This window comes from Apus apus, chromosome 4, assembly GCF_020740795.1.
Source record: "Apus apus isolate bApuApu2 chromosome 4, bApuApu2.pri.cur, whole genome shotgun sequence".
NCBI classification, from domain to species: Eukaryota; Metazoa; Chordata; class Aves; order Apodiformes; family Apodidae; genus Apus; species Apus apus.
This window is the reverse complement of record NC_067285.1, coordinates 51,354,474-51,377,208: the sequence shown is the minus strand read 5'-3', so window position 1 is coordinate 51,377,208 and position 22,735 is coordinate 51,354,474.

The window sequence follows — 22,735 nt, the reverse complement described above, 5'->3', positions numbered from 1 at the left end:
AATAAATATCTACAGATGCATGTGTGTGTGTATTTTAAAACTGTCAGTAGTATTTCTCAAGCTGTTAATATTTCAAAGACACATTACCATTGTTTTCAGTGGGCTTCAGACTTCTTTTCTCTACTTTCTTATGTCAACTAAATGTGCATTTTTCTCAGTGAAGGTATAGCTTTCCAAAGATCTGCAATAAGATTTACTTGCTGGAAATGAGTAACAAGTCTAAGTTGGAATACATGGCTAAGAGTCAAGTTACTTCAGTAAAAATGAAGAAAATATTTATATGGTCCATTGAGCAGTGAGATAGTACCTCTCAGTCATCTGCTGACATGGGAGTTGCCCTTTAACAGTACCACATATATTTCTTGTATGAAAAGATATGTTTATTTACTCCTGTCTTTTCAAATCCATCTCACTGGATTTTAAATCTCTTTGGTAGCTGACATTGCAATAAGGACCCTGGATGCTAGTCTGTGCCCTGACTTTCCGGACTGGCATTCATTTAACATCATGAGAGCCATTTGGATAATTGCAGCTAATGTGAGTGAATTTCAGGGTTTTTTTCAGACAACACATTTGCAAAAATGCAAGTTCCATTACCCCCAAATCATTTGTAAACATAGTCAGGATTTGCCAAATACTATTAATAGATGGGAGGAGAGAACTAGAGGGGAAAGAAGAAAGGGAAAAAGAAAGTAAAAGGAGCAGGGAATTAAATGCATTGCAGAAATGGCAATTACTTCTGTTTTCCACAGTGTGCTTTGTGACACAGAAGTTGGTGGTACCTCTGGCTGGTTACAGAGGACTTTCCACCCAACCGGCACATTCCCCAGGATGTCTCAGGGACCCAGCAGTTCAGCAGAGCCCTTACCACCTCTCAGCCAGCCAGGCATAGTTACTCACTCTGTACAAAGAAGGAAAAAAACCCCAAACCAACAAGGAGAAACATATTAAGATGACTTCAAGGATGTATAGAAAATGCACTTGGGAGCTGTAAGTACATCACCTTCTGCCTTATTTTACTCGGTTGTGCCCCCACAGCAGTAACATAAAGTTACCGTGCATCTTGGTATAAGAAATCTCCACCCTCTGTTGTTTTATTCCTATTAGATTTAGATTCCTGCCTTGATAGCAACATTTTGTATTTGGCTTCTTAAAGTATTTCTCTTTTGTTTTGCTGTAATGTTACATTTAATGTATCTTTCATAATGAGCACGTTGTGGTTCTGAAAACCTCATCACCGCTCCTAACATGGTATAATGGTAATGACTCTGGTTTGGGGGGTTTTGGTTGGTAGTTTCTTTCCACACTTGCAAATTTTTCCTGCTCCTCTGCCCCTGCCTAACAAAGATTCACTGTAATAGAAAGCAGGCTCAGTAATAACTGCCTGTTATGTTTTTGCTTAATGTACTGTGCAAAATATGACAAGGGTGAATGTTAGTAGATGTAACAACAGTCAGAATGTTTTTATTCCAGCTGTTTTATCCTCTATATGCAATAGTCAGAAAAGATGTTAAACAAACTAGGAGAGCAAGTAGGAAATCTAGAGGTGAGAAAATTCAGCTCTACTTTTGAACAGTAAAAAGAGGGCATTAGAGTGGTGTAGTATAATTATGATTGCTGGCCCTTTCAACTAGATGTTGTTTAACTAAGAAAGCTTGGTTTTAATTTAATTCAATTTAAAACATTCCAAAATCCTACTAACAAAGTGTACTAAAAAACTATTCAAGTCTGACACACATTTGACAAATTGCAGTCCCTGTGAAAACATGGTTTAATTTCTATAATTACTATACATTTACTTTAAATGCTAACCCGTCACAACAAAACTTGTAATTCTTACATTTTCTGTTTGAATATGCTATATATCCAATCTCCATATGAATCCATAAAAGACTTGCTGTGACCCATACTCTCTTATTCTAGCTTTGATTCTTATACTTGAGAGGTATCTGCGTGCTGATTTTTATTGCATTGCTAATCTGAATATACCCATCCTAGATGCATTCATTACCCAGGGCTATCTTTAGTATTCCAAGAAAAGATGCAGCACAGTGTATATTCATGCTTTCTGTTCTGTAACTCTGTTTGTTTATTTGTAAATCAATATATTACAAACCTCAAATTGAGGCCTGCAGTGTCAGGTGGCATCATGAATCAAATATTCCCCGTTTCTGTTTTGACAGAAACTCCAGGTTTTCTTGCAGTCCTTTGCATAAGATCCACTCTGGAAAGAAGAGATGTCTCTGTAGGTGAGAAACATAGAACTATATTAGAAAAAGGTGCCAAGTAGGCTCACTTAAAAGTCAGTGTCAAGTGTAAATTTAATATAGAGGAGGTGACACACTTGTTATATTTAAATTAGACTCTGAAAACCTGCTTCGAAAAGTGTCAAGAGCTCAGGGCAGAACAAATACAGTGATCATTAGCATCTAGAGTAAGGGGTAAATATGCTTATTTTGTAAATGAACAAATGTGGGTAAATTGCATAATTGCTTTAACAATAAATGTCCTGAAGGATGTCTGCGTATAAAAACTTAATTATGATACATGTTTTTCTGGAAGGAATCAGAATAAATAAGTCCAGTGTTGTGTGCAATCGTGTGTGCTTTTCTAGGTTTTTGAAAAATAAGCTATTACTTTCACTGAAAGAAAGTACAATGCTTTTCAAAATGCCAGTTTAGAAATTGATTTGTATTTCTGGAGTCCTACTGTCCTACATCTCCTATTAAGAGATAACAAGGAGTAGCCGCAGTCTTCAGTCCAAACGGCACTTTTCAGCATTGCTTTCAGTCATGTTGTGGGCACAGGGTGCTTATAGACATCCTGGTAGCAGTTGATTCACATTGCTTTGCATCAGTCTCCATTTACTACCCAGCTCAAACACATCACCTACCCTGAAAGCTCAGATCACTGATCCAGCGAAACTACTGTCCAGAACAGGACCTTACTCAAAGAAGAATTTGGGGTATTCATAGACTAATGAATTTAGTCCCACCCTTGCTAGTATCCAGGATTTTCCTTTGCTCCATGTGCCAATTAAATTGTGGTAAACATACCAACTGAGCTGGTTGAGCCTTGCTGTTTTCTGCATTATTGCATATATTCAATATACATATTTGCATGTTCCCAACACAATAGCTAAATGAGCAATCCTACGCAACCTTTATGGATTTCTCTAATAATTTATATTTCAACGGAAGAGGAATATGTTTCACAGTTAACATTGTTCATATAGTTGCCTTTGGAATCTTTAAATTCCCTTGGTGCAGGGAGAAGAAACATTATTTTTCTAACAGGACAATAAAATAACCTACCCAAATGGAATATTTTAGGTTGTACAGCAATACTCCTCTTTGGAGTATAACATTCATTTTAAAGGTTTTCTCCTGAGATGCATGAACGAGCTATTTCCTCTGCTCATCTTTTCAAGAAACTGAAAATGTAAGTTATAAAATGTATTACCTCATAGGAAAATTTTCAGTGAATTGCTTTGTAGCGTACCTGACTCTGAGCCTCTAGTCTTGTGGTCATAATAGTCCTACTTAAAAGCTGCAGAACTTTCTCTTGCCTTCTCTTCGATTTCCACACTTCATTTTAGACATTGATAATAAACAGCAAATCTCAGATTTGATTTGATTTCTTCCTAATCCTTGCCAGAAACTGTATGGGAGACACTCGCTTCACGATCCTGCTAATCAGAGCTGGGTAAATGGGTACTAGCAGGGGGACTTGTGATGATATGTTTTTGAAAAGGTTTAGAAAAGGCTCTTATTGGAGAATAAAAGACAGGCAGGTGTTAGTCTGGGAACTTCAAAAAGGACAAGCCTATCTGCCGATCTCTTAATTCATTATGCTGCAAATGTTGAAATGTTTTGCCTTAAGCCTTACCCAGCAGAGTCAGTATTTACAGGGCATTACATGAAATAACCCAAAAGCATGATGGAAGGGAAAAAAGGAGATAACTGTATTAAATGAATTTTGAGGGAAAGCTTGCTACTTTCCCCACAGGCAGAAAAGAGTAGGAGGAGTGTAGATCAAACTTACCAAAAAAGATGAGACTGGTTTCAAGAGTCAGGTACATGTTTCTAGCTGGAGCATATATGCAGTTTTAAAAAATCTGGATGCATTGCTCTCTCAGGAATAAGACGTGATGCAAGGCTGAGCCTGACTTGCTCTTTGCCCTGTTACTGAAGTGGAGCAGCTCCTCCTCTCAACATATGTGGTGCTTCTTGACTTTCATTAGACATGCTCCCATCTTTCCTGTGGTGCCTTGCTTTGAAGATCCCAATTCAAAATTTGAAATGCTAAATTTCTCAATACTGGTTGAAAGGGAAGGCTTATAGAGAAGCTGGAACATGTGGAAGCCTACCAGTTGCTAAGAGCCCATGTGCTTAAATAAGCTGGGGAATATTTGGGAACTGAATCTCTGGGCTTCAGCACCCAAATCCTTGTCTTTGCCCTTTGGGGCAAAATCCTAAATCCTTCAGCTAAATGATGATAAGAGCTTTTCCCATGCTTGTGAGAGCTTCATGGGGATAAATACATTTAGAAGGAGCACAAACTGTCACAAACCTATTATATGAGGGGCTAGCTAGCTGCCTGTAGGGAGATGTTTTGGCTATTACATCAATGGTTTAGTTCAAAAGAGTTTTGTATCTGGCTAGTGCCAGCTTCCTCTCCTGGTAACAACCAGCATTTTGACCTGTTAATGAACAGCTTTAATACAAGCCAGAAAACAAATGTATATCTCTTACATAATTAAATAAGGTTTTTAATTTGGAGAGTTTCCATCATCCATTTTCCTTAAGCTTTGAAACATTTTACAAGGCAAAACCATGGTTTAAACAGGCTTTAACATTTTAACATTTAACATATTAACAGCTATTTTGAGAAAAAAAAGTAGGTAATTTTGAAGTGTTGTTTTTGCTGCTGATGTTTGATTCTATTTGTTTTAAAACAAACAAACTTGCATAGTAGGAGAACAAATAAACAAAACAGAACAAACAACAACAAAAGAAAGAAAATGCTGCTTCTGCCTGTCAGCTTATGTCTCTTGAACTCCGTCCCCTGTAGCCTTGCTGCTGGGAAGTTACAGGCACAGCACAATGTCTTATCAGCCACTCTGAAACTCAGCAAACTTTTAGCAGCCTTATGTTGTTTAAAGTGTTGCCTTCAGGTCTCATGGCAATGCTGCAAGAAGGTGGATTTATCTTTGCTGGCTAAAGCCACTGCATATGAGACAGAAGTCAGGAAAAGAAGCAGAGGAAAGAGGAAGAATTAGGAGAAAAATATCACACTGGGGAAGCAATAAAAGCTAGAATCAAAGGCTCAGAACTAGTCAGCCAGGGGAATGGGAGAGGGTGCTTAGTTTCTTTCTCTGCATTGTCTGCTGGAATGCATTGCTCCATCAGATTAATAAAACACCATGTTGGGGCTTTCCGTGCAGCACATCTGGTCATTGTGGTGAAATTAATTTATCCCCTTTACCATGCAGCCCTAGATATGCCACGTCCACAAGGCAGTGAAAGGCCCTTTTCGAAACATTAGCCTCTCAAGAGTGAATCTTGCCTGTTTCTGTAGCTCATATACAATCATGTTCCCTCTTTACAGAGCCCTGCCAATGGAGAGCCCAGTTGGGAATACTGGGGTGAGTTTAGATAAAACTTTTGCAGTTTGAATCAGTACAATCTTTTCTAACTTTTATTTCAGTATATGGTTACTTTAGAGAGAAAATTTAGAATTCAGGCTGAAGTGAACCTTGGCAGGGAAAACACATCTTTCCAGAACAAGGGCTATAGGCTGGTTATCACCCTCTTTACCATTGTGTGACTAAATCAAACTTGATCTTTTGACATGGCTCAGTCTCCTCTCAACCTCTAATTATATGTCTGTTCTCCCTTCAATCTGCAGCAATATGTTAATATCTCTTAGTAGCTGAGCCATTATGCCTAATGAAGGGATTGCAAATAAATAGGGGTGGACAGTTCCAAACATCCAATAGCTGCAGATAAATAGAGAGGGACAGCTCTCAACATATGGCAATGAATGCAGCCATAAGGCATAAAGTATGTATTTTAACTGCCAAATTTTATGAGCAGCTTCCAACTGGCTTTCATTTGGCCTCCACTGTATGTCTGGCAATCATTGTAAACACAGTTTTGGTGCCATATCGCTTTTGTACTCAATGGCTAGAATTTATGCCTGCTGTGTTCTCTTGTGCTACAGATTGAGATGGGAGAAGAAATATGTTACATTTGAGAAGAATGCACATTTAGTGTGGACGTTCACCTTACTTTCCAGAGTAATACAGAGGTAAACAATAATAATATCTGATACCAGCTCTCAGTGCTTTCTCTCAATCTTTTTAGAGATTCTTTAGTAGTATTTTAGAAACTTTGACTATCCAGTCTTTATCAAATGACTATCCAGTATTTATCAAATTAAGCCTAGTCTGCTGCCCAGAGATGTTGTGGGGGCTCCATGCCTGGAGGTGTTCAAGGGACGTTGGATGGATCTCTGAGCAGCCTGTTCTAGTCGGAGGTGTTCCTGCCCATGCAGGGGAGGTGAAACTTGATGATCTTTAAGGTCCTTTCCAACTCCAAACATTCAGTAATTCTGTGCATTTGCACTTTGATGTAAAAAGTCATGGTGGTGTCTCAACAGAGAGGGGCCACCATGAGAAGAGCTGAAGACATGTGGCCTCTTTAATATTTGGGTTCCTTGATAAATTCTTGCTTAAAGGAAAGGCAAGAATTGCTTTTCTGAGGCCAATTTGCAATAAAGGAAGAGAGCAGTGCAGTGGTGAGTATGCAGCTTTGAGGCCTTCAAGAGACAACATTTTTCCTGGAAAGGTAAGTGAAGTTTGAAACTTAAAATCATAGAATCATTTAGGTTGGAAGAGGCCTTTAAGATCATGAAGTCCAACCTTTAACCTTACTCTACCACATTCACACCTAAACCATCTCCCTAAGCACTACATCTGTATACCTTTTAAACACATCTAGGGATGGTGACTCAACCACCTCTCTGGGCAGCCTGTTCCAACATCTGACAACCCTTTCAGAGAAAAAAAAAATCCTAATGTCCAGCCTAAGCCTCCCGTAGTGTGGCTTTAGGCCATTCTCTCTTGTTCTATCAGTGTTTACGTGTGAGAGGAGACCAGCACCTATCTCTCTACAATGTCCTTTCAGGTAGTTGTAGAGGGTGATGAGGTCTTCCCTTAGCCTCCTTTTATTTAGACTAAATAGCCCCAGTTCCCCCAGGTGCTCTTCATAAGACTTTTTCTCTAGACCTTTCACCAGCCTAAGTGCTCTTCTCTGCACCTGCTCCAGCACCTCCGTGTCTTTCTTGTATTGAGCTGCCCAAAACTGAACACAGTGCTCAAGGTGGAGCCTCACCAATGCTGAGCACAGCAGGAGGATCACTTCCCTAGACCTTCTTGAAACACTATTTCTGATAAAATCCAGGATGCTGTTGGCCTTCTTGGCCACCTGGGCACACTGCTGGCTCATATTCAGCTGCTTTTTTATTAGCACCCCCAGGTCCCTTTCTGCCAGGCAGCTTTCTAGCCAGCCACTCTTCCCCCCGCCTGTAATGCTGCCTGGAGTTGTTGTGACCCAAGTGCAGGACCCAGTGCACTTGGCACTGCTGAAGCTTATACAATTGACTTCAGCCCATTGATCCAGTCTAAATTTGTATTTATTTCTCTGACTATCACTAGGAAAGGGAGACTGACAAAGACTGGGGTCTTCAGCTGGTTCTGTCAGTCTGGAGAGGATGTCCCAAACCTCCCTCCAGGCATGAGCATCTTCCCAATGGCATCAGAAATGCTAAAGACCTTACAGTGAGGAAAAAGGAATCCCTTAGAAAACACACTGTTCCTGTACCCAGTCCATGTAGAAAGCCTGTCACTTTTTTTGTCCTACCCAAAATAAAAAGCAATTTTCTTATGCCTTAAGGTAGACCTGATTGTTACTATCTCTGTATGCTTATACTGATAGTTAACTATTGAGTTTGCATTAATTTCAGATCAAAAAAGAGAGATAACTCTATTTTTTTATCATTAAACGTAGTTTTCAGGGTAACATCAGTGCTTAGCTGCACAAAACAATGATGTAACTTTATTTTATTCGGAAGGTCAAAGACTTTTTAAAAAATTATTTTTTACTTAGAGACCCTTTATGACCAAGTACAAATTAATGACAAATGTTCTTAAGGCTCTTTAAGCAGGATATACTATCCTGGTGTCACCCAGTCAAACCTACAGCTACATGGTCTGAGTGTTATTACATTCAATCAAGAATGAAGACCAGAAAATTAACAAGATTATTTTTTAAAAAAGAAGAAGAAGGAGAAGAAGGGTATTAGCTACAAGACTTTGCGAAAAAAGGGGGGAAAAACACTATGATGTAGAGATTCTTTGTGCAAAGGGTTTAATTAATGTTATTTTTAAGGAAACATAAAATACTCTTTGTACATGAAGGATCATTTTTGCAGCATTTTTAAATACTAAAAGTTTAGTACTTGCACATTGTGCAAAACATTAAAAAAAACCCCAGAAAACTAAAAACTTGCAGTGCAAATGTTTAAATACTTGAACAATTCAGTAAAATTCAGTCAGAGTTGAATCATAACTTAGCCATCCATAAGTCATTTCTATTTCTGTGTCTCTTGATTGCCTGTCATATACAAAATAGTTCCAAATGAGTTACTTCATACTTCCAACCATGTTACTTCATATTTTCTTGGTCATACATGGATTTAATCAACAATAATTACACTTTAAGTCTGTCAGTGGTGACCTATTTAAATTCTGTAACAGGATGTGTTTTCAAGGCAGCAGGCCAAAATTATAAACCGTCTTAAGTTCCCCTTGACTCTTCTCGAAGATATCTGTATTTCCACAGAAGTGCCACTGACACAAGGTCTCCAGTGAACTGGTACTTTACTGCACACACACCTCAACTGGTCTATATGTACCATAAACAAACTAATGACACATGGAGTGCCAGTTCATCTGGTGAGTACATATCACACATTTTGTCATTAAATAACATTAAATATTTTAATTTCTTCAGTTTATTCAAACTGCTGCTGAAATACGATATCGGTCTCTCACTATATGGGTTTTATTTTCTAGAATTTAGTACTTGCACATTGTGAAATGCTCTCGTTGCATGAAATATTCTTTGTAAATGGCAACACATAAGGTGAAACTGGAGTTGGACTTTATGATCCTGATTGGTGCCTTCCAACTCAGCATATTCTATGAATTAATTAAAGTAGATGCAATTTCAGTAATTATACTATTGGAAATCTTAAATTCCTACAGATAAAGAGTGAATATGATTTACATATGTGAAAGGAAGTTCAGTGTTTCTCATGAGGAGAGTCTGAACCTCTAATGCAATTCTGTTAATTGGAAAAATGGAGGTTATATTGGCTGACACATGACAATTGTGTTTCCCCTTTTCAAGTGACAGAAGAACCTGGGCCCTTCCTCCTTCTTGGTAATAAAAATTATTTGCTTATGCTCTTTATAATAATGATTTCTAATTTCCACCTGCCAGGAATAAATTCAAGAGCCTAAAAACCATTTGCTCCTGAGCTGTTTGTTTCTGTTCCTTCAATCGTCTCAGGGCTCTGTCTTGGTTACCCTGCAGCAGAGGACAGTATGTGGAGACGAGACGTCACCCATGAACCAGAGCTCTGACTTTGCACCTTTGCAGTGTTTGTTGCCATGTGTTTCAGACATGAAGCCATCATACGGTAATATAATTCTCTCCCTGGAAAAAAGCACACTTTACAGCTCATTGGTTCTGTTTGTCTTCAAAACAAGGGTGGTTTAGGCATTATAAATTGATAGCTTTCCTGATAACTGCAAGGTCTGCTGAGTTTAAATGAAACTCTCCCCGTGGTACAGGCAATTCTGAAACTCTGGTTTCATTCTGCTTTTGGAATTGTAAAGGAAAGCAGGTTATAGTAGTTGTCACCAACAAAGTTCTAACTTACCCTGCTGCTGTCACTATAGATTTGACTTTCTGTGTTTCATTGTAAACTGTAAGCACTGTTAGCTGCTAAGCATTGATTGGTGAAGAGTTTTTGTGAATGTGCTATAGGTGGTGAATGTATTTTTGCATTTTTCTTTGAGGAGCTGTCACATATTTTTCATGCCTGGGCAGTTCAGTCACATGGTATTTATAGTTTTCCTAGCTGCTTTAACTAATATACCAAGAAAAGAAATATAAATAAATGGCAGTGGCTGGAGACATCTATGAAAAAGGGTTAAAGGTCATCTTTATGAAGGAAAAACAACACATAGCTTTATAGCTTGCTTATAAATTAAACTATAAAAAAGTTGCTTTGATTTAAAAAGAAAAAACCAAAACAAACACACAAAACCCCCACTTTGATTGAGAGATAGGTAATAGGTGAGATTTATTGGTCACCGAGCCAAGATTATGGTCATTTTGTCTTGCTGTTTGCACATTATGTTTCTGTATGTGGTTATTTGCCTGGATGTTAGTCTGTGTGTTGTCAATGATTATTGATAACAGAAGAAAGAAATACAATTTCAGGAATTTCACATTTTCTTACAAATTTCTCTTAAAAATCATGGTGTTCAAATATTTGTTTTTGGAGGCTGTTACCAGTGCAGTGGCTTGGAAACATCTTTTATACAGAGAAGCAGAGGTTGAAAGATAAGTTTTTGAGATTTATATCAAAGGTTTTTTTATCTCAGGCAGTATCACAAAATGTTTGCATACATATACAAACAGTGGTTCCCAGTGTATAGAGCATTTTCTTTAAGATGTATTTTTTTAATCTAAGTCTTTATCTAAAATCTTCAAAAGTGTTGGGACTTTGGAATAAATTCAACAGAAATACAACAATGGTATCTTTTGGTCAGCTCTAAAGAAGATAAATCCAGAACTCATTCTGAAACAGATGGTTTGATTGCCAAACAATATTTATGTTTGCATGCAAATGGCACCTTGGAAGAGATTAGTATCTCCTTCTTATGTACAAATACATAATAATTTCAGAAAATTGAATTAAATTTTTAAATTATTGAAATACATTATCGACCACATGAGAATCCATGTAACTGTTTCTCTGTTCTGACATGATTTTAAACATATTTTCCTGACACTTTATGCCTGCATATAGTCGAGATATTATTCTTCTCAGTTTAAGGCCTCGATTAAGATCGTAAGAAAACTGACAGCTCCCCTTAGCACCTCTAGTAAATGTATCTAAGAAAATATAGGCTTTGCCACACACATCTAGAAAATTATAGCATTGGTACTACTCAAAAGGTTATGGATGTTTTCTCATACAATATTTATTACAGTCACATCCTAAAGTTGCAATCCACTGTGCTAAGTTGACCCTCACAAAAAATTGTGCTGAAAGTGATGAGTGTTCCACCTCGCACCAGTCACATATAATCATGGCAGCAGGCCAAAATGTTCAAAGGCTGTTATTTTTATCCAGATTCTGGATTTTGTTGTTGTATGTTTCATTAGCAATTCATGAAGCACTTATTGAAACTAATAAACTGATTGCAAGCTAGAAAAATGAATTGATTAATATGAAATGTAAAATGGAATAGTGATGAGCTCATTTCCATGGTAAATAATGGAAAATAAATCCAATAAGTGTCTGCTCTTTGGACTGCAAATGAACTCCCCTCCAAATCAGTCTGTGATAGTTAACCATAACTGACTTAGAGTCACGTTTTGGATGTAACTTGTGGTTCCTTTGGCACAGCCAACCACCTTTCACAGACTGCAAGTGGTTTGTTTAATCATGAGTCTGCTTTTAGTGTGTCTTACTCAACCTGGATCTCAACTCAGAATTTTTTCCACATCTTTGTACATTGTAATTCCACTCTATGGCAGACCTGCAGAAAAACAAGTTGTTGTAGCAGAAAGCCCTTTTCCCCCCATCATAATGATACAGCTGGACAGAACTCCTCACTCTTTACTGGGAGAGGATGCAGTTTTTTTGCATCTGTATCATAATAATGCAGACAAGACAAAATAGTAAGATTACTAGATCCTATCTCTGTTTAGTGACAACAGAGGAAATTAAGGGCAGAAGAGATATATGTAGACAGAGCTAAAAAGTCCTGGAAGACAGTTAACAAGGAACTAATTTCTGATTATTGAAAATTTTGAGATGTAGACTCGCAGTGTTATGTATTTTGAGTGTTGATGTAAGAGAGGCAATAAAATGTACTAGGGAACAAAATAATTTTGGTTTATTAGCTCATATTCTGGAAGATAAGAGCTTCCTGTGCTGGAAGTTCCTGCATTACAGCAGTGTTGAAAATTAGCTACTCCATGAGTGTTTACTGTGTAGAATTGTCTACAGGAAATTATTCCAGTTGCTTTAATCTTCTGTTTGAATAGATTTTCTTCTAGAATATATTTTAAATATTTACCCTGTTTATAAGTTTGTATTTGGTTTGGTGCTTGGGTAGCAATTTTGTGTTATTTTTCTTGCTTCATGCTAAGTTGATTGTATGTAGTTCTTCATATTAGGAACCTTTTCTCATACTCTTTTTTAAAAATTTATTTATTTTTTTTATTTTAGAACAGTTACATCTCAGGTGATGACAGTTGCAACTATCAATCATGCTTAATTAAAAAACAAAAAAAACCCAGAAAACAAAACCAGAAAAACCCCTAAAACATTAAAAAAACCCCAGAAAACTAAAAACTTGCAGTGCAAATGTTTAAATACTTGAACAATTCAGTAAAATTCAGTCAGAGTTGAATCATAACTTAGCCATCCATAAGTCATTTCTATTTCTGTGTCTCTTGATTGCCTGTCATATACAAAATAGTTCCAAATGAGTTACTTCATACTTCCAACCATGTTACTTCATATTTTCTTGGTCATACATGGATTTAATCAACAATAATTACACTTTAAGTCTGTCAGTGGTGACCTATTTAAATTCTGTAACAGGATGTGTTTTCAAGGCAGCAGGCCAAAATTATAAACCATCTTAAGTTCCCCTTGACTCTTCTCGAAGATATCTGTATTTCCACAGAAGTGCCACTGACACAAGGTCTCCAGTGAACTGGTACTTTACTGCACACACACCTCAACCGGTCTATATGTACCATAAACAAACTAATGACACATGGAGTGCCAGTTCATCTGGTGAGTACATATCACACATTTTGTCATTGAATAACATTAAATATTTTAATTTCTTCAGTTTATTCAAACTGCTGCTGAAATACGATATCAGTCTCTCACTATATGGGTTTTATTTTCTAGAATTCAAAGTGAAATCAGACTTTTGTGTACAATTTAATTAACAAGTTCCTTTCTTAACTAATAGATGCTTTTTCTTTGGCACTTTTCTTACTGAATTCTAGTTCTTCTGATGACTCATAGGAATAATTGTGGCAGTGGGGATTGCTGAATAGACATGGAGCACAATGCTTGCCAAATGCTATCCTTAAAGCAAAAAAAAAAATCCATCTGTAACTTCAAAAATTGGGCGTTTCTTAAATTATAAGATAAATACTTTGCTGTAAGGCAGCTCCATGGGGCACCATATGGCTTTGCAAGTCTTCAGAAGTGAGCTTTTCCTTGATTAAAATGTATCCAATCAACCTCCATGAAAGCTGTATAATGTAAAAAATCCTTCATTATTGCATTCCTTCAGTCTTCCTTGCTAGTGTATATGAGCCTGGGTGCAAACCCCAGATTTCTCTCATACTGAAAAGATGAGGTTCTTGATTTCAGTGCTCAGTTAAGTACATTGTGTTATGATTTTAGTCTCCATTTTGCTCAGGAAATAATTTCAAATGGTAAATGGCTTTTTTAATGTTGTACTTTTATTGAAGGAATTCTTTCAACTTTCACTGCCCTTTTGACAGGAAAGTAAATTTAAGAACTCAAATTTCTGCAACCCAACTGAAAGTACTTAAAATATTCTTTTCCAGGCAGTCTAGGATGTAATGCATCTTTCTTTAAAATGGACATGTAATATGAAGTATGCCTTAAATGGTGATCTTTGCATTTTAAACCATGGCCCAGAGTTCTTCCTATTAATTTATAATAGAAGCTCTGGAGCTGTAACATGTGATACTGGAAAATGGATGGCATATCTCAGAGCAATTGTATTCCAGCTATAGTAAAGGATACATCAGAATAAAGATTTCAAATTTTTCTTTGCCTAGGTGCAAGTTTACCCTCTTATCTGGTTGCACACATTAAAGCAGTTTGCTAGTTAAAGTGTAAGTAGATGGCAGGATGGCTGTCACTGAATCTTCTTAAGGACGAAGGTTTTGAGGTTTTGCTTTTATAAGTTAATGGAATAGAGTTCAAGGTGGTATCTTGCCATTATACATAATCCCTTGTGCATTTTGATACATCATCAGTACCAACAATGAAAATACGTTTTAATCTTATATATCATGTGAAGGAAAACTTTGTCATTTATTTAGTATTTTATCCACAGCAAAGTGTTTGCTTCTGATTGAAACGATTACACTGAAATAGTACGGAAATTATGCTGAAACAGAGCCTCTGGAACATCTGGCCATCGTTCATCCCCCTTGCACTGGTAAGAGAAAGCCAGAAAGCTCCTTCAAGGGAGGCTTCCGCAGACAGGCATCTGACAGAGCAGTGGTTTGTGTTGTTCCAAGAACTTTTTTGCAAGTCTTCATATAGAGGAGACAGCCAAAATAAATATTAAATAGGAGAGCTGGGAAATATGACTCCCAAAAATGCAAGATAAGCTGCTGAAACTAATAAGTTTAGCATCTCCACATCACTGAGGAAATTACAAAGAGAAGAGAATTGGCTGAATCCTAAGACAGGATTGTGTTGTGGGTTCTTGTAAGTTTTACGTATTTTCTTAAAAGCTAAGCATTAATACAAACCAATATAATCTGGAACAGGCACTGTTTAAAAGAGATGTAGTAAAATGCAGCACCTTCTGATTTTTCAGTAGTTTATAAAAGCATACCAAATATTACTACTGAAACATAGGTCTGATGTTGTTTTTCTGTCTTTTGGGTTTTTCCCCAACTAGGCTTTAAACTTCCAAGGCAAACACAAAGTGCAGAAAGAGAAAGAAAGCAGCGTTGCTGCTGTGCTTGTGTTGCTTCTGCCCCCCAGTTCCAGAGAGGGTCTCTCACTGGTTGGGTCCTGGTGCTTGTTTCTATGGCAGTTTGTCCTGATGAGTGGAGAGGAGGGGACTGGCCCCACTCCTGCAGGAGGAAGGCTTCTCTGTGCCTCCCTCAGTGCTGTTCCTCTCAGATAATTTAAGGCACAGGCAGTAACTATTACAGCTGTGGCACATGGTTATTATGTGTTTGACACTAGTGTTTAAGTGAGATTGTGGTAGGCACAGTCCTTGCCAATTTTAAGAGGCTGTGTCCCTGCAGAAGAGCCCCCAACCTAAGCAAATGAAGCAAAGAGAGAAGAAGGGAGTACTGATATCTTAATTTTGCAGGTGGAAAACGAGAAGAGAACTTGGCATTTGCTCGAGATAACTTGTGAAGCCCACAGCAGCTGCAGTGACCTGGATCTCCTCAGTCTCCCGCCAGTGCTGTATGCTTAGGATCTTTCATCCTCATTTTCAAAATTTTTTTTACAGCTGCCTGCACTAAGTTTCTGATTGAAAAACCTCCAGTGATGGAGGAAAAAAAGGCTGGTTTGTTTTTTTTTTTTCAAGCTTTTTGTGCTTGATGTTTCAAAATATCAGGCACTTTCTAGCCAGTAGTCACACCCTGCTCATGCTAATGAGTATCAGGATAGACAATATGCAGGACAGCTAAGTAAAACCAGTGTAAAATGGGTTAGAGTTAGTCTTTTGCTATAAGGCCAGAATATCTCAGCTAGTTTTGCCAGTATCAATTCACAGTTTTAATTTTATTTCATCTGCCGATGCTAATGAAAGAACACTCCAAGGCGAGAATTTAAAATGATTAATTACAATACTTTAAAAGATGAAGAAGAATCTCTGTGTGTCTGTCATCCTCATGGGGCTGGGAATAATGAAAATGAAATGCACACAGGAATGAGTTTTCTATTGTCAATGATAAAAGTGATAATCGCCCCAAGTCAAAGCAAAATGACAGATGAAAGGAACCTATAGAACATCGCCTAAGGGAGCTCCTGAGGCCAGATCTCAGTACCACGTATACACATGCTAGACTGATATTTAATGAAGCTCTGGTTGACTCTGTAATGAATGTTGAAAGCTCTCTGGAGCATCAAACATCATTTAGCACTGCTAGAAGCAAATGCTTTATTTTTCTTCAGTGGCAGGGGGTGGGGGCATTTTTTAATACAGTTTTTCAGCTTTTTCAATGAATAAATTGAATTTGGAGAGGGGGAAAAATCCCTTTATGATGCAAAGAAAATGTATGTTGTATTTGTAATATTTTTATATATGTAAAATGGAACAGGAAATGCAGCAGGGATACCCTAATGTGTTAATGAGCAAAATTAGACTGGTTTTGAAATCTCTATTATTTATTCCAACTGGGGACCAGTTTGACCCATGTGATATAAGGAGTAGCTGATAGATTTCTAAATCGTGTCTGTATGGTCTGTGGTCAAACAGCTGAAGGTGAAAAAGAAATTGGAATAGATTGTCAGCTATGATTTAATCTGGATGTGTTGATTATATTGTATAAATGTATCTTCTGAAGACCTTTGGGACTTTACAACAAGACCATGCCAGTAAATAACTGTTGGAGTTATATATTGCTAGTAGTTTTGAAGCCCATAGCACTGTCAGGTAGCATTTCCTATCTGTTTTGATCTTAATCAAGTTATCTATATGCCTTTTGTGTCTCTCCAGAGACATTTTTTGAAGTTAATGTCACTATATCAGCTTTTGTCAAATTGATGGCCCAACTTATGCCAGATTTGCTTCCCCCCTCCCCCAATTCTTTCCAGCACGCTAATTTCACTGTTAGTAGAATCAGTTTAGGCAGAATATGGCTTAAAACTGCCTCAACCAGCAATTGTTATTATTTGCATCTGTAAGACTCAAAATGTGTCAGCCCCCTGGAGATGTAATACTAAATTCTTACCTTCATTTTTTGGTACCTTGCCCAGGCATGCAGTGTGTTAAAAACACAAATCAAAAGGATTCTAGGGGGAAAAAAATAATGAAAAAATCTTATTGACAATTGGCAAGTGTTAGCCCATGTTTGTTATGATGGGAAAAAATATACCTGTATAAAGGAACACTTTGAGAAGGATAAGGCCTTACTTACAGACACAAGTGTTTTTTTACTGTTCAGCTGTTTGCAGTAATAGGGAGAGTGGGAAGAAAGTGCTGTATTAGGTTGTTAAATTGGTCTTCAGAAAAAATCTGCACAACTCTCTGTTGTTTTGATAATGGAGGAGAGGATTTATAGTAATTTAATAGTAATCATTAAACCATTGTTCCTTATAACTATTTATTTCGTGAATGAAAAGAAGGGTAGTGAAAACCAACCACAATTTGAGAACAAAACCAATAATCTGGTAGATGACTGAGTGTAGAATGTTTGGAGTACCATAGAGAAAACATGAACAAGCAAAAAAAGTGTTTCTTAACAGTTAAAACCATTAAAAATGTGTCTTTTGAGAACACATAATAAAATTGGCAAACTATTTTTCAATATTTTTGTCAATAGAAATAGAAAGTTACACTTTTTGTCACTTGCAGTTTATAAAATAATGTAATCTGGAAGGTCAATAACTCAGGCCAAGTTGTTCTGAAGTGGTCAGAACTAGCAAGTTCCCAATATGAGTCAAGTAGAGTGGAGGACATTCTGGTATTCACATACATACTGTGTGATAAAGTAGCATCAAATACAATCTATGCACATCACAGTTTATTAAAATTATCACAGCAGAAACATGACTTACCTGCAGTAGGTTCTATATAGCTACAGGCATACCTGTAGCAGAGATGTTAAGCAATGCCAGGGAAAAAATAAGGTATCAAATTGGCAGTAATTTTTATAGTTTCCATAAATATTTTGATATTTTGTGTTTATTGCCAAAGTTTCTAGGAAAACACTTTGGGTCCAAGTATGTGACCATGAGGCAAATGCTAATTTGTTTGTTTGTTTTTGTAAATAAAGATAAGTGACAAATAATGAAACTTGTCCCAGAACAGGTCTGTTGTGAAACCAGAATGAATCATCTAGCATGTTTGGCAGGCCATACCATTATTATTTTCCAGCAAGCCTAAAGATGAAATATTTTTCACATATTATCAATTAAGTTTTATAAGTAAAGTTTATCCAAATCAGAAAGATACTAATTTTTTTAACTTCTTTCTGATCCTAGGTGATTTCTAAGAAAAAACCTCTCCCCAGTTGGGCTCTTCAGCCAGGGTTTTTCTCCCTCTCCAAGGTATATCCATGGTTTTGTAACATGGCATTCTCAGCAGATCTTCTCTTCTTCACCCCCAAGAGCTTTAACTTAGTATGTCCTTTGTACAGTTAACTTACCTCACATCCATAATGGTCTATCAGTGGTTCATCAAGAAACTGGCTCCTGTGAAGCAAAAAAGTAATTGACCAACTGTGGGGCTTAGTTTAAAAAGGAGAAAGGTAAACCTTTGCATGGCCTCTGTTGTGACTTTGTATGTTGAGACAAACAGCAATTCTTGGTTCACGAACCCAGCGGTAGAGAAGAAAGATCATCTTTACACGTTCAGGTACTGTTTGGTCACAGTATTCCGGGGTACAGTGAAAAGGGGAGGTCTAGTATCTTATCAAGTATAAATCCACTTCTGTCTGATGACAATTTTACCTGATTTGAAAGTGTGATGAGGGAGGTCCAATGGAAGTGGAAGCCAAATTTAAGCCATGAGATTGGAGTGCTACAGAGAAGCAGGACAAAATGTGTGATACTTCTAGGGATCATGATGGGTTCTTGGGGCAGAGTGCCAACAACATTTCTGTCAGAAATAGGGTGCTGCAGATTCCACTTTTGCAGTTGTTATAACTTTTCTTTCAGTCGTGTGACCACCATATTAACTAAGAGGAGCAACTAGAAATATGCACTCAAAACCAACTTACTAAGCTGGTGCTCTATTTTAATTTTGTGGAAGTGTTAGAAAGGGACAGGATTAACCTACCATTTTCCCTGCCGAGACTAATTAGACATGGGTAGGAAGAGTGTCAGTAAGCATAAGCTACTTGCAGTTATTTTTGTTTCTAAGCAAATCTGTAAAAGCATAAATCATGGCAGCTAAATTTCATGTGTCTTAAGAATTACTTTTTCTTCCTTCACTTGTAGTTTTTTGGTTACTATTCTCATGCAATGTAGCAGCTTTATACTGTGAAGACAGTGCAGATAAAATATTATTGAATCTCCTGCCAAACCTGTTAAGACTTCTTAAAGTGGATGCCAGCTCTTGAGAGGTGGAAATTTGGGTTTCCACTTCAGCTAACAGTTTGTCTACTGCCCACACAGAGCACACAAAAGAAAATTACCCAGATTATTCTACAAGAAATTTTTTTGTATAACTTAGGTAGAAGCTATTTTTAACATTCTTCTAAGAGAGGCATGATTCTCTTCAGTGAATACATAGTAGCAGGACCACATCACTGGGTCTCAACATTTCCTACGCACAGGTTATCTTAAGTGCACTACACCATCCTGAAAAGCCATTAACATTTCTAGGCATTGAACCTGGTTGAAAAATGATGTAGAGTGTGAGGTAATAAATTTTGAGTGGTTACCTTAATATGGATGGGCATGACTGGGGTTGCAGCAAATCTGACCCTTCTGTACAATCACCAGACATTAGATTTCCTGTTTTAAACATAAACAACATGGGACCCCTTCAATGCCATCGTAAGGCCTGATAGTTTATCAAATAATAGTCTTGCTTACAGCAATAGTTAGGAATCACATCATTCTGGAAACATAAATAAACTTCATTCTGGGTAAGTTAGGGCAGAAGAAAGAAACAAATCTCCAAGACTAGTTTTCAGGTGCCCTTTTACCCTTGATGAACTAACAAAGTCCCTTTCCTTTCCATCACACTTACTTCACTCTGCATGAGGAAGCGTCGGTCCTGCTTCAAAGAGGATATGGGATAATGGAATTAAACAGTGGCAAGCCTTCCTTTGTGTTACTACATTATTACATATTTTCATGCAGCATGAACAGAGAAGCATATATGGCTTCCTTGAACGTTTTAGCTATTGCTGAGGGTATTCCACTCTGTTTCTGAACAAGCACGTGGTTTGTGTAGGCTAAACATAAGTGCACCAATCCAGAGTGCAAACTGAATTTAAAAACAAGTAGTATAACAGGAAGATCTCGGGAACAGGTAGCTTGTGCCACATGATATATGTTTGAAGGCATGTGATGAGGTTTCATTCAGCTAGAACCACCTTCTCCTGCCCAGAAGTGCTCTGTACCAATAACCTGAATCCTTGCACTGCCTCCACAGATGAAGCTACAAGAGGGGTTTCCTCAGAGCAGTGGAGCTGGGCAGATTCCCCTCTGCAGGCAGGACTCACCCCACAGAGGTTTGCAAAACACCTTCTCCCCTCCAGAGGAGTGATGCTGCTCTGAGTGTGTCCCCTCCTGCTGCTGGCTGACCGCACACACCTGGAGCAGAACCAGTGAAAGGTTTTGTAGGAGTCTGCTGGGCAAATTCGTGTTTGTGGGTAAGTTTATTATTTATACATTTCTTCTGATGAACAACCATTTCTTTAGAATGTTTTTTTTTTCTTTTCCTTTTCTGGTATTCCGTGAATGTTGTATAACTTCTGCTGGAGGCAGTGACAAAAGTCACAAGTGAAGAAGTGTACTTCCCAGGAGAAGATGATGTGGAAAACCAATATATAATATTTGGTATACTGCTGGGAGGGGTTACAGCATGTCATAATGTGTAATTTATCAACTAGGATGAAGCTGTACAGTCTGCTCTAAATTTTTCATCTTGCATATACTTTACTTGGAAAACTTCTTTTCACTTTTGAAGAACACGGTGTATTTTAAGAGGTAAAATAATTGTGCAAAGTGTAGAGGCTTCAGACGTACCCTCTATTTAAGCAGGGTCAAATGAGAAGCTTATGAAAAGTGGATTTCTGCTGGTATGTGTGAATTAAGGAGGCAAGAAAAATATTTGTAACACTGGCAAACCAATATGAGATTTCAAATTATAGCGGTACTCAGAAAACAAAGCTGTTATGTGTTTCAGTGATTGCCTCGCAGTGAGTTTGTGCATAGATTTGCTCAGTTTGTAAATAAAACATTAGCTTTTTCATCCTCTCTAGCAGCTTTTTGTTCAGGCTGGGGTCATCCTTTTTCCAGTGTCAGCTAAGATTATTGAAGAGGATGTTCAGCGATCTCCAGTCACACCTGGACATCCTCCACCATCAGATAAAGCCCCTACTGCTAGAGCAACCTCACTGCCAATAGCTGCGTTCTTCAAAGTGGAGGCAATGGACCTGGAAAATTGTATTTTGACTGAGAAGCAGCCCTGGAATTAAGCTGCTGGGTGGGGAAAGGTAACGGGGTGACCCTGAGAGTGCTGAGGTGTGTTGGCAGCCTCGGAGTTCATGAGCTTAACTCCATTCTTGCTTCATGGACCAGGAGGCACCTCAGTCACCTGGGCTGCAGAAAGCTCTGCTCTCTGACAGGATGGTGAAGGCCACCCTAGGGATCTGTTTACTAATATCCTTAATTTGGTGCAGATTTAGAGAGCTCAATTCCTTGTATTTTAAGTGAAAATCAAACCTTTATTTGATGTTGCTTTTAGTTGTATTTTAATTGTAAATATGATATGTTTTGTTAAGAATTCTGCCCATTATTATTAATATCGTTGTTAGTAACAATAATGATCAAACCTTGATTCTCAAAATAGTGATACATACAATTTTATTCAAACATGAATATAGAACTACATGTGTAGATACATACTCACACTGCAAAGCATGATATTACTTGCCCCTGACATTTCCAGAAAGACACAAGTAAAATATGAATGGTAGCTATGAGACCCTTACAAATTTATGATGCGTTGGGAAAGAACAGAAGTACAAAAGCATTCACAAAAGTTTGCATTTCAGAGTAAATTGAAATAAATAATTTACAGTCCTCCTCATCACCTTTGCAAGGTGGGAAAAGATCATATTCACAAACACATATATATATATAAATTACAAAATATGTATGAGCCCTTGTAGTGGGATGTAGAGGAAGAAAAGCCTCTTGAGGATCAATATTCTACTCAGGCAAATTGCTGCATATGAACAGTGAAGCTGCTCATTTTCAGGTCTCCTGTGGGAACCAGTTTTAGATTATATGACAAAAAGACCTTTTAGGTTCTATGAAAAAAAACACTTCAAAATGTCAAATGGAGAGAAGCTGTGCTTCACCTGTAATGATAAAATCAGCACATTTTGTAACCTTTCTAGAAACAGATTTACTAAACACATTAGCTTAATTTTACAGCACTGTAAATGTCTGTTGTACTGTACTGTTGGGGAGCTGCGCTGGTGTCCCTCTATATGTCAGGATGTTGTGGGATGCTTCAGGATTTTCTGTAGAAAGAAAATGGTAGGCAGGGTGTATTTGGAGGATGCCAGAGGGGACAGCCAAGTTGGGAGGGATTGTAAAATGTGGAATTTCTTGATTGGGGATTCTTGCAACTTGTTACTTTAAAAACAGGTAGTTTGCCAACCCACACCCCTGAAAAAAACCACCAGCAGTACGTTGTAGCTTT